This window comes from Cherax quadricarinatus, chromosome 18 (genome assembly GCF_038502225.1).
Source record: "Cherax quadricarinatus isolate ZL_2023a chromosome 18, ASM3850222v1, whole genome shotgun sequence".
NCBI lineage: Eukaryota > Metazoa > Arthropoda > Malacostraca > Decapoda > Parastacidae > Cherax > Cherax quadricarinatus.
Genome location: NC_091309.1, coordinates 10,750,337 through 10,763,543, shown reverse-complemented (window position 1 = coordinate 10,763,543; position 13,207 = coordinate 10,750,337). Strand labels below are relative to the sequence as shown.

Sequence of the window (13,207 nt, the reverse complement as noted above, 5' to 3'; positions counted from 1 at the left end):
TTTCCTTTTTCTGCAACCCACCAACCAGGACAAGTCCAGTTCTTTACTGATACATATTTTTAGACTCCCGGATACATCGTGTTTCAATTCTTTGTTTACCCGTATGTCTTCGGGCAACATTCTGCACCTGAGCATTTCTAGTGGGGGTGTTAGCTAACTGTAAAAATAGTTTGAGCATTTCGCCAATGCTCACTTCGAAGTCTTGAGTGCGTAACGAACTGATTTCTGTTGCACTGTCGCAGAGTTTTGGTGAATACCTTTCTTGTGTTGCGTTAAAGACTGACAAAACGTTTTCTACTGAACGTGTGAGGCAATACTGTTGTAAACTCGTCCTCTGCAATAAGAAAACCATCTTTTACTGCGTTTCAGATGCATTTGGGGTAAACGTTCCTGAAATGCATTGGACAGCGTAGCAAAACTGTGTCGACTGCATTAATGTAGCGTCCTGGTAAAATTCTCACCGCTCATAATGCGATTTTTGGAAAAAAAAATAAGCCAGAGGGCCTTCGAAAATAAGCAAACGGCCGAAACGAAAACAAATCCATTGAAATATTCACGGAAGTGAGCAGAAAATGAGCACAAGAAGAAACGGGATGGTGATAGAGGCGCGGAAGAGGGGTTAGAGAAAGAGAGGGTCCCCCACATCACAAAGGAAGGGAGGGAGAGAGGGAGGAGAGGGAAAAAGGGGAGAAGGCATGAAAGAAAAAGAGGCAGGGAGGAATGGGAAGAGATTATCTCACGGGGTCTCTCTGCAGGGAGACAAGACCAGGGAGGAAGGCAAGACCAGGGAGGAAGGCAAGACCAGGGAAGGAAGGCAAGACCAGGGAGGAAGGCAAAACCAGGGAGGAAGACAACAAGATCACAGAGGAAGACAACACCAGGGAGGAAGACAAGACCATGGACCAAATAAACTACAAGCAGCACTAAAACGAGGCAACTCGTGGCGACGTTTTTTTTCAGAATCTCGAAACTGCGCATTTAAAACTCCTCATTAACACGTCTGGAAAAAAAGTTGTCACCTTAACCACAAGGCGATCTGCGTAAAACTAAAAGTAGTTAACGCAAAAAAACATTACGCATGATTACCTTGCTTATGTCATCTGTTTACCCTTTAGTTCTGGAGGGAGCGGCAGACAGGCCGCAGCAAAACTGGTGCGTTTATCTGCGCTGTGACGGAAAGCGGAGGAACGAAACTTTATAACAACCTTTGTAATGATGCTGGAAGAAGAAGAAGAAGAAGAAGAAGAAGAAGAAGAAGAAGAAGAAGAAGAAGAAGAAGAAGAAGAAGAAGAAGAAGAAGAAGAAGAAGAAGAAGAAGAAGAAGAAGAAGAAGAAGCAGAAGAAGCAGAAGAAGCAGAAGAAGAAGCAGAAGAAGCAGAAGAAGAAGAAGAAGAAGAAGAAGAAGAAGCAGCAGAAGAAAAAGAAGAAGCAGAAGAAGCAGAAGAAGAAGAAGAAGCAAGAAGAAGAAGCAAGAAGAAGGAAGAAGAAGAAGCAAGAAGCTAGAAGAAGAAGAAGCAGAAATAAGCTAGCAGAAGAATGCAAGAGCAAGAAGAATCAAGAAGAAGAAGAAGAAGAAGAAGAAGAAGAAGAAGAAGAATAGAAGAAGAAGAAGAAGAAGAAGAAGAAGAACAAGCAAGAAGAAGAAAAGAAGAAGAAGAAGAAGAAGAAGAAGAAGAAGAAGAAAAGAAGAAGAAGCAAGAAGAAGAAGAAAAGCAGAAGAAGAAGAAGAAGAAGAACGAAGAAGAAGAAGAAGAAGAAGAAGAAGAAGAAGAAGAAGCAAGAGAAGAAGAAGAAGGAAGAAGAAGAAGAAGCAGAAGAAGAAGCGAAGCAAGAAGAAGAAGAAGCAAGAAGCAACAGAAGAAGAAGAAGCAGAAGAAGAAGAATGAAGAAGAAGAAGAAGAAGAAGAAGAAGAAGAAGAAGAAGAAAGAAGAAGAAGAAGAACGAAGAAGAAGAAGAAGAATGAAGAAGAAGAAGAAGAAGAAGAAGAGAAGAAGAAGAAGTAAAGAAGAAGAAGCAAGAAGAAGAAGAAGAAGAAGAAGAAGAAGAAGAAGAAAGAAGAAGAAGAAGAAGAAGAAGAAGAAGAAGAAGAAATGAGCAGAGAAGAAGAAGAAGAAGAAGAAGAAGAAGAAGAACAAGAAGAAGAAGAAGAAGAAGAAGAAGAAGAGCAGAAGAAGAAGAAGAAGAAGAAGAAGAAGAAGAAGAAGAAGAAGAAGAAGAAGAAGAAGAAGAAGAAGAAGAAGAAGAAGAAGAAGAAGAAGAAGAAGAAGAAGAAGAGAGAAGAGAAGAAGAAGAGAAGAAGAAGCGAAGAGAACAAGAAACAAAGAAGAAAGAAGAAGAGCAAGAAGAAGAAACAAGAAGAAGAAGAAGAGAAGCAGAAGAAGAAGAAGCAGAAAGAAAGAAGAAGAGCAGAAGAAAAGAGCAAAAGCCAAGCAGCAGAAGCACAGAAAGCAAGCGACAGACAGCACAACAACCAGAGCAGCACAAGCAGAAACAAGCAGAACAGCAGCAGAAGCAGCAGCAAACGCAGAAACAGTTGTAGCAGTAGAGGCAGAAGTAGCAGAAGACAAGGTAAAAGCAGAGAGCAGCAAAGAGGAAAGCAGACAGCAGCAGCAGATGGCAGCAAGGGACGAAGCCCAAAAGTTTTGCTAAGGGGAGCGAGTGGGCCACCTGAATGGCCCGAAGACTCTAACTTGAATAGCCACACAAGGGCGCCCTGGGAGGGGCATGGGTAGCGGCGGCCAATACGAGGGGTTGGCGGCAATGGAAAGCCAGTAAGGGGAAACACAAGGTAGGAATGTGTGCCGAATGTCGTGTCGAATAGGTAAAACTTGTGATTTTGGCTTAAATAGCAACGCTCTTCTTGCCTAATAAGGCAAGCGAAAATTTGTGTATGCAATAATTTCGCAAAAATCATTCTGAACCTAATGAAAAAAAATATTTCATTGTGCTTATTTATTATTAAATTATTGTAAACTTATCTAAAATCTATTTAGTTGGATCAGGTAAATTAAATTGCGCTCGTTATAATAAGGTTAGGTAAGTTTTCTAAGGTTCTTTTGGGACAAAATTAAAAAAAAAATATTTTTAAACGTATAAGAGAAAATTTTAGAAAGGACTTAATTTTAAACGAGTTCTTGCTAATTGATCAGTTTTACCTATTCGACATATATATATATATATATATATATATATATATATATATATATATATATATATATATATATATATATATATATATATATATATATATGTCGTGCCGAATAGGCAGAACTTGCTATCTTGGCTTAAATAGCAACGTTCATCTTGCCATATAGGACAAGTGAAAATTTGTGTATGCAATAATTTCGCCAAAATCATTCTGAACCTAACGAAAAAAATATATTTCACTGTGTTTAGTATTAAATTATTGTAAACAAATCTAGGCTAAAATAAATTGCTCTTGTTATAATAAGGTTAGGTAAGTTTTCTAAGATTCTTTTGGTGCAAAATTAAAAATTTTTACATCAACATTAATGAAAAAAAATATATCTTTAAACGTATAAGAGAAAATTTTAGAAAGGACTTAATTTTAAATGAGTTCTTGCTAATTGACAAGTTTCACATATTCTTCACGACATATATATATATATATATATATATATATATATATATATATATATATATATATATATATAAACACTGATCTCTGGCTGAAGGAGACTCGAACCTACTAACCTTGGAACAAGGTACGCTGTGCTTTACCACCCTAGCTACACTGGTCCAATACCTTGGCGTCTAGCGTGAGCTAGACGTTGATACAAGGCAGCCAGCTTTCAAGCAGGAGGCTTACAGCTGTTTCATCTCACCCCCTGCATGCATCAGCCTTACTAGAGATTTTAACAATGCTAGGAATTCGCAAGAACAGGCGAAATATTCACAAACAGCTCTAAGCCTCTTGCTTGAAAGCTGGCTGCCTTGGATCAACGTCTAGCTCACGCTAGACGCCAAGGTATTGGACCAGTGTAGCTAGGTTGGTAAAGTACAGCGTACCTTGTTCCAAAGTTCGTAGGTTCGAGTCTCCTTCAGGGAGAGATCAGTGTTTGTGAATATTTCGCCTGTTCTTGCGAATTCCTAGCATAAATATATATATATATATATATATATATATATATATATATATATATATATATATATATATATATATATATATATATATATATATATATATATATGTGGAGTTTATCATCCTGGTGGTTATGGGTGGAGGATCGGGTAAATTATCTTGTAATTTAATATTACTCTCATGAACATCCGTGTTTTCTCTAGCTGTCTCTCTCTCTCTCTCACACACCTTTCGTATGGGTCGCACCAACAAAACAGTCCTACGCTGTAAACCACGTCCAGTTCTCAGCCAAAGTTGTCCAGCCAGCCATGTATGAAGCAAGTGTTACCACTATTCACTAGCACAACTACCACCACTACCACCACCATCATTATCAAAATTTCCACCGAGACCTCCACCACCTCCCACCACAACCATTAATCACCACTACAGTTTCTACACGTCATTCCCAGGTACTCCGATGCGACCTTCCTTTCCCTCCCCCTTCCCCTCCCCCTTCCCCTCCTTCACGTTCACAGCTTTCTTGTCAATTCTTTACATGTATGTGCGACTCAGTATCGAGTACTCAGAGCCAGCGTGGATCCCTCACTTCGTCAAACAGTCAACACAGCTGGAGAAAGATCAGAGGTACGTCTCGGGGCTGAAGAGGCCTAGCCTGACCTACCAGGCAACGCTATAACCCAGTACCTTACGTTTTGTCATAAAAGAAACATATGGTCAACTCGTTCTCGAAATTATCAAATGGAGGATCGAGCCTCTACCATTTTTCGTTCCTTTTAAATGTTACAAAATTAAGTAAATTTTGCAGGACTTTAGGAAAAATAATAGTTTTTAGAATCACAAACATGAAGTTTATAGATATAAATGATAACGAAATAAAACTCTCTCTCTCTCTCTCTCTCTCTCTCTCTCTCTCTCTCTCTCTCTCTCTCTCTCTCTCTCACACACACACACACACACACACACACACACAACACCGAGCATGTCTCCGGAAGCACACATCAACCAGATAACTACTGCAGCATATGGGCGCCTGGCAAACCTGAGAACAGCGTTGCAATATCTTAGTAAGGAATCGTTCAAGACACTGTACACCGTGTACGTCAGGCCCATACTGGAGTATGCAGCACCAGTTTGAAACCCACACGTGGTCAAGCACGTCAAGAAACTAGAGAAAGTGCAAAAGTTTGCGACAAGATTAGTTCCAGAGCTAAGGGGAATGTCCTATGAAGAAAGGTTAAGGGAAATCGGCCTGACGACACTGGAGGACAGGAAGGTTAGGGGAAACAAGATAACGATATACAAAATACTGCGTGGAATAGACAAGGTGGACAGAGACAGGATGTTCCAGAGAGGGAACACAGAAACAAGGGGTCACAATTGGAAGTTGAAGACCCAGATGAGTCAAAGGGATGTTAGGAAGTATTTCTTCAGTCATAGTCAGGAAGTGGAATAGCCTAGCAAGTGAGGTAGTGGTTGCAAAAACCATACATAGCTTTAAGATGAGGTATGATGAAGCTCATGGAGCAGGGAGAGAGAGGACCTAGTAGCATTCAGTGAAGAGGCGGGGCCAGGAGCTGAGTCTCGGCCCCTGCAACCACAATTAGGTGAGTACAATTAGGTGAGTACACACACACACACACACATACACACACACACACACACACATTTTAAGGATATGTACGACAGGGCTCCCGAGGCAGGAAACTTGTGAAACCAGTTGAAGCTAAAAGGCGGGGCCAGGAGCTGAAATTCGACCCTAGTAACCACAAATAGGTGAGTATATCCCTACCGTGGTACAGCCACTGCTGCCATGTCCCTCCCCTTCCTATCAATCCCACACAGTCATCAACGACGGAACGAACTGGTGTGAGCAAGTTCTCAAGACTTACTGGGAAAAAAAATAGAGAAGTTTACCTTCTAGATTGCTAAGGCAAGTAGGGATGTAGGGAAGGTTAGAGAGGGGATGGAGGGGAGAGAAGGGAGTGGACGGAAGGGGAGGGAGGGTAGGAAAAGTAACCTCGCTTAATAATCCTCTATCATATATAAACGATAAACGGTATAAGTAAAACACCGCTCTATTGTTCCACAACACAGTCGAGCCACATCACTATCCAACACAAGCTGCAGTGGTTTCAGAACCGAGCCATTAACACGTACCTATTTTCAACAAATCCCTCCCCCTCCAGAAAGAAAAAAAAATATATAAAGGTGAACTACAATGGTGGGTGGTGAGGTTGGCAGCCCTGGCAGGGTGTCTGCAGATGGTGGGTGAGCAGCTGCCAGACGTCTTGAGAAACTCCCATTGTTTTGGAGAATAAAAGTCACTCCAGGCCGCCTCTCCTCCTCCACAAGACACCAGGCAGAATCCTGATTAACAGCCGAGAGTACGGTGTGAAAATCAATACCGTGTAAGGCGGTTCTAGGAAGAAACTTGAGAAAATAAAGAGGTATGTGGGGTCGTATAAGTCCGGGCGGCGGCCATGGTGGGTGAGTGTTGAGACCGGGAGTGGAGGAACCAGCAACGTTTCCCACTCACGTCGCCAAGATGACACCACTCTCCCCACTAAACACAACACGGAGAAACGTTTCCACACTTCCCTTGAGTGGGAGAGAGAGGGGGGAAGATACATCTATCAGGTTAGGCTAGCCACCCCACCACCGAATTCAAACTCTTGTATTGGGGAAAGGGGAAGAAAAAAAGTGAAATTTTAAAATCATCCCAACGTGAAAAGCTGCGATATCATTATCTCCCTGAACTACCCCCCTCCCCCATCCTGACCACCCCCTCCTCATTGGACCTGCAACGAAGGCAAACACAGACAAAAATAGCGAAAACAACGGCATTTGACGGCCACTTTCCCCTGGTCTTGCGCGACTGAGAGGCAACTCTGGAAGGCTGGATGACGGAGGCGGCGGTTCCCAACTCCAGCCCGGGACGACAACACACGCCAGGAAACAAGAGCGTGGTAAGAATTTTTAGAGCTGCAGGAAGGCGGCGTTAGCAGCCCCGTGTAGGGACACGCCATAGCAGCCCCCGTGTACGGAGACCACAGCAGCCCTGTGTACGGCGACCACAGCAGCCCTGTGTACGGCGACCACAGCAACCCCGTGTACGGAAACTGCAGCAGCACGGAGACTTTAGCAGCCCCCGTGTACGGAGACCACAGCAGCCCCGTGTACGGAGACCATAGCACCCCCGTGTACGGAGACCATAGCAGCCCCGTGTAAGGAGACCATAGGAACCCCGTGTACGGTGACCATAGCAACCTCACGAACTTAGACCACAACCCCGTGTAAGGCGACCACAGTAGTCCCGTGTACGGCGACCACAGCAGCCCCGAGTATGGCGACAGCAGCAGCCCCGCGTACGGCGACCACAGCAGCCCTGTGTACGGCGACCACAGCAGCCCCGTGTAAGGCGATCACAGCAGTCCCGTGTACGGCGACCAAAGCAGCCCCGTGTACGGAGACCACACCAGCTCCGTGTATGGAAACCACAGAAGCCCCGTGTACGGAGATCACACCAGCCCCGTGGACGGAGACCACACCAGCCCCGTGTACGGAGACTACAGCCCCGTGTACGGAGACCACAGCAGCCCCGTGTATGGAAACCACACCAGCCCCGTGTACGGAGACCACAGCAGCCCCGTGTACGGAAACCACAGCAGCCCCGTGTACAGAGACCACAGCAGCCCCGAGCACAGAGACAATAGTAGTCCCCATGTACGGAGACCACACCAGCCCCGTATGGAGACCACACTAGCCCCGTGTATGGAGACCACACCAGCCCCGTGTATGTAGACCACACCAGCCCCATATATGGAGACCACACCAGCCCCGTGTACGGAGACCACAGCAGCCCCGTGTACAGGAACCACAGCAGCCCCGTGTACAGGAACCACAGCAGCCCCGTGTACGGAGGCCATAGCAGCTCCGTGTCCGAAGACCATAGAAGTTCCGTGTACGGAGACCATAGCAGTTCCGTGTACGGAGACCACAGCAGTTCCGTGTACGGAGACCATAGCAGCTCCGTGTACGGAGACCATAACAGTTCCGTGTGCGGAGACCATAGCAGCTCCGTGTGCGGAGACCATAGCAGCTCCGTGTGCGGAGACCATAGCAGCTCCGTGTGCGGAGACCATAGCAGCTCCGTGTGCGGAGACCACAGCAGCTCCGTCTACGGAGACCATAGCAGCTCCGTCTACGGAGACCATAGCAGCTGAATACAGAGATTTCAACGACCACAAGCAAGGTATCTCGGAGAAGACAACTCCAGAAACCAGTCTGGTTACTTAGTGTACAGTAAGATAGTAAAGTGTACAGTAAGATAGTAAAGTGTACAGTAAGATAGTAAAGTGTACAGTAAGATAGTAAAGTATACAGTAAGATAGTAAAGTGTACAGTAAGGTAGTAAAGTGTACAGTAAGGTAGTAAAGTGTACAGTAAGGTAGTAAAGTGTACAGTAAGGTAGTAAAGTGTACAGTAAGGTAGTAAAGTGTACAGTAAGATAGTAAAGTGTACAGTAAGGTAGTAAAGTGTACAGTAAGATAGTAAAGTGTACAGTAAGATAGTAAAGTGTACAATAAGGTAGTAAAGTGTACAGGAAGGTAGTAAAGTGTACAGTAAGATAGTAAAGTATACAGTAAGATAGTAAAGTGTACAGTAAGATAGTAAAGTGTACAGTAAGATAGTAAAGTGTACAATAAGGTAGTAAAGTGTACAGGAAGGTAGTAAAGTATACAGTAAGATAGTAAAGTATACAGTAAGATAGTAAAGTGTACAGTAAGATAGTAAAGTGTACAGTAAGATAGTAAAGTGTACAGTAAGATAGTAAAGTGTACAGTAAGATAGTAAAGTATACAGTAAGATAGTAAAGTATACAGTAAGATAGTAAAGTATACAGTAAGATAGTAAAGTGTACAGTAAGATAGTAAAGTGTACAGTAAGATAGTAAAGTGTACAGTAAGATAGTAAAGTGTACAGTAAGATAGTAAAGTGTACAGTAAGATAGTAAAGTATACAGTAAGATAGTAAAGTGTACAGTAAGATAGTAAAGTGTACAGTAAGATAGTAAAGTGTACAGTAAGATAGTAAAGTGTACAGTAAGAAAGTAAAGTGTACAGTAAGGTAGTAAAGTGTACAGTAAGATAGTAAAGTGTACAGTAAGATAGTAAAGTGTACAGTAAGATAGTAAAGTGTACAGTAAGATAGTAAAGTGTACAGTAAGATAGTAAAGTGTACAGTAAGATAGTAAAGTGTACAGTAAGATAGTAAAGTGTACAGTAAGATAGTAAAGTGTACAGTAAGATAGTAAAGTGTACAGTAAGGTAGTAAAGTATACAGTAAGATAGTAAAGTGTACAGTAAGGTAGTAAAGTGTACAGTAAGGTAGTAAAGTGTACAGTAAGATAGTAAAGTGTACAGTAAGATAGTAAAGTGTACAGTAAGATAGTAAAGTGTACAGTAAGATAGTAAAGTGTACAGTAAGATAGTAAAGTGTACAGTAAGGTAGTAAAGTGTACAGTAAGATAGTAAAGTGTACAGTAAGATAGTAAAGTGTACAGTAAGATAGTAAAGTGTACAGTAAGATAGTAAAGTGTACAGTAAGATAGTAAAGTATACAGTAAGATAGTAAAGTATACAGTAAGATAGTAAAGTGTACAGTAAGGTAGTAAAGTGTACAGTAAGATAGTAAAGTGTACAGTAAGATAGTAAAGTGTACAGTAAGGTAATAAAGTGTAAAGTAAGATAGTAAAGTATACAGTAAGATAGTAAAGTGTACAGTAAGGTAATAAAGTGTACAGTAAGATAGTAAAGTATACAGTAAGATAGTAAAGTGTACAGTAAGGTAATAAAGTGTACAGTAAGATAGTAAAGTATACAGTAAGATAGTAAAGTGTACAGTAAGATAGTAAAGTACAGTACAGTAAAGTGATAAGTAAAGTGTACAGTAAAGTAACAGTAGATAAAGTGTACAGTAAGATAGTAAAGTATACAGTAAGATAGTAAAGTGTACAGTAAGATAGTAAAGGGATACAGTAAGATAGTAAAGTGTACAGTAAGGTAGTAAAGTGTACAGTAAGGTAATAAAGTGTACAGTAAGATAGTAAAGTGTACAGTAAGATAGTAAAGTGTACAGTAAGATAGTAAAGTGTACAGGAAGGTAGTAAAGTGTACAGTAAGATAGTAAAGTGTACAGTAAGATAGTAAAGTATACAGTAAGATAGTAAAGTGTACAGTAAGATAGTAAAGTATACAGTAAGATAGTAAAGTGTACAGTAAGATAGTAAAGTGTACAGTAAGGTAGTAAAGTGTACAGGAAGGTAGTAAAGTGTACAGTAAGATAGTAAAGTGTACAGTAAGATAGTAAAGTGTACAGTAAGATAGTAAAGTGTACAGTGTACAGATAGTAAAGTGTACAGTACAGTAAGATAGTAAAGGGATACAGTAAGATAGTAAAGTATAAGGATAGTAAAGTGTACAGTAAGATAGTAAAGTGTACAGTAAGATAGTAAAGTATACAGTAAGATAGTAAAGTGTACAGTAAGATAGTAAAGTGTACAGTAAGATAGTAAAGTGTACAGGAGAGTACGTATTAAACTCCTCCCGAGGAGAGTGCTCGTGTAGCACATGATGATCATAAAAGTTCTAAATTATGTAGGAGAGGAAAAAATAAATACTGAATCAGGAAGATATACTGAATTATAATAAGAACACGTAGACTGAATTATAGAGGAATATAGATTGAATTATAGAGGAATATAGACTGAATTATAGAGGAAGATAGCTCGAATTAAAGAGGGAGGTATAAACAAACAGTTAAGAAGGGAGCCATTAAAACCCTCCCGTCCCCTGGAGTTTGTGACCCCCTACGGGTCTAGCGCTTCCCCTAATAAATATTTAATAACAACGATAATACTAACAATAACAAAATAATAATAATAATAATAATAATAATAAATCTTACAACCGTCTTCATCTGGAAGAACGCTAGACTTACACACACACACAAACGTAGGGACCAGGAGCTATGACTTGACTCGTGCAACCACAATTAGATGAGTACACACGGAGCGGAAGGTGTGAGTAATAATCCGTGGAGTAATATAGCAGAGAATAATTAGCAAATCTTAGTGAGGATACGCCTTGCCTAGGGTCCATTACTAGTCCAGCCGACGCCACTACCCTTCCCCTCCCCTATCATTCACTCACCTCTTCCCTCCCATCGTCTCTCCCCACTTCCCTCCCATCGTCTCTCCCCACTTCCCTCCCATCGTCTCTCCCCTCTCCCTCCCTCTCTCACATTCTCGATTTGTATACAGCGAATCTAAACGAAGTACAACAGCTGTCTGTAATAACTTAACAGGTGTAGTAAGGTTAAGTTAGCGTTACTGATTATATTATTGTCAAACATATATACAAGATTATATATTATATATATATATATATATATATATATATATATATATATATATATATATATATATATATATATATATATATATATATATAATGTGTGTGTGTGTCGTGCCGAAAAGGTAAAACTTGCAATTCTGGCTTAAACAGCAACGCTCTTCTTGCCGAATAAGACAAGCGAAAATTTGTGTATGCAATAATTTCGCAATAATCATTCTGAACCTAACGAAAAAAAAATATATTTCATTGTGTTTGTTTATAAAATTATTGTAAACTTACCTAAAATATATTTAGTTGGATTAGGTTAAATTAAACTGCGCTTGTTATAATAAGGTTAGGTAAGTTTTCTAAAGTTCTTTTGGTACAAAATTATTAATTTTTACATTAACATAAATGAAAAAATATATCTTTAAACGTATAAGAGAAAATTTTAGAAAGAATTTTATTTTAAATGAGTTCTTGCTAACTGACCAATTTTACCTATTCGGGACGACATTTTTATATATGTTATACATATATACAAAAACGTGAAGATATTAATGTTGAAGCGCTAAGTTTACTAGAGTCATACAGATCCAGTTCCTAGGATCAAGAACCCTACAGCATCAAAGCGCTATTTCCTCCTCTTCCCTCCCTCCTCCCCTACGATGAACGTGATAAACACGAACAAATCTGAGTAACTTGTGTAATTATATAAACAAGGAATGAGCAGGGAAGGTGTGAACATGACACGAGCAGGGAAGGTGTGAACATGACACGAGCAGGGAAGGTGTGAACATGACACGAGCAGGGAAGGTGTGAACATGACACGAGCAGGGAAAGTGTGAACATGACACGAGCAGGGAAGGTGTGAACATGACACGAGCAGGGAAGGTGTGAACATGACACGAGCAGGGAAAGTGTGAACATGACACGAGCAGGGAAGGTGTGAACATGACACGAGCAGGGAAAGTGTGAACATGACACGAGCAGGGAAGGTGTGAACATGACACGAGCAGGGAAGGTGTGAACATGACACGAGCAGGGAAAGTGTGAACATGACACGAGCAGGGAAGGTGTGAACATGACACGAGCAGGGAAGGTGTGAACATGACACGAGCAGGGAAAGTGTGAACATGACACGAGCAGGGAAGGTGTGAACATGACACGAGCAGGGAAGGTGTGAACATGACACGAGCAGGGAAGGTGTGAACATGACACGAGCAGGGAAGGTGTGAACATGACACGAGCAGGGAAGGTGTGAACATGACACGAGCAGGGAAGGTGTGAAAATGACACGAGCAGGAAGGTGTGAACATGACACGAGCAGGGAAGGTGTGAACATGACACGAGCAGGGAAGGTGTGAACATGACACGAGCAGGGAAGGTGTGAACATGACACGAGCAGGGAAGGTGTGAACATGACACGAGCAGGGAAGGTGTGAACATGACACGAGCAGGGAAGTTGTGAACATGACACGAGCAGGGAAGGTGTGAACATGACACGAGCAGGGAAGGTGTGAACATGACACGAGCAGGCAAGTGAGAGACTACAACACAGCCGCCTGCTTAAGCGGATTATCACGTGGTGCATACATCAGCTGACTGCTACGTGGTGCATACATCAGCTGACTGCTACGTGGTGCATACATCAGCTGACTGCTACGTGGTGCATACATCAGCTGACTGCTACGTGGTGCATACATC

General features: G+C 41.6%; 1 protein-coding gene across 3 annotated transcripts in view; it reads right to left on the bottom strand.

The window, feature by feature from the left end:
• Positions 1-13,207, bottom strand: part of fus (epithelial splicing regulatory protein fusilli) — a 302,666-nt gene that overhangs the window by 258,905 nt on the left and 30,554 nt on the right. The gene's annotated exons all lie outside the window — the stretch shown is intronic.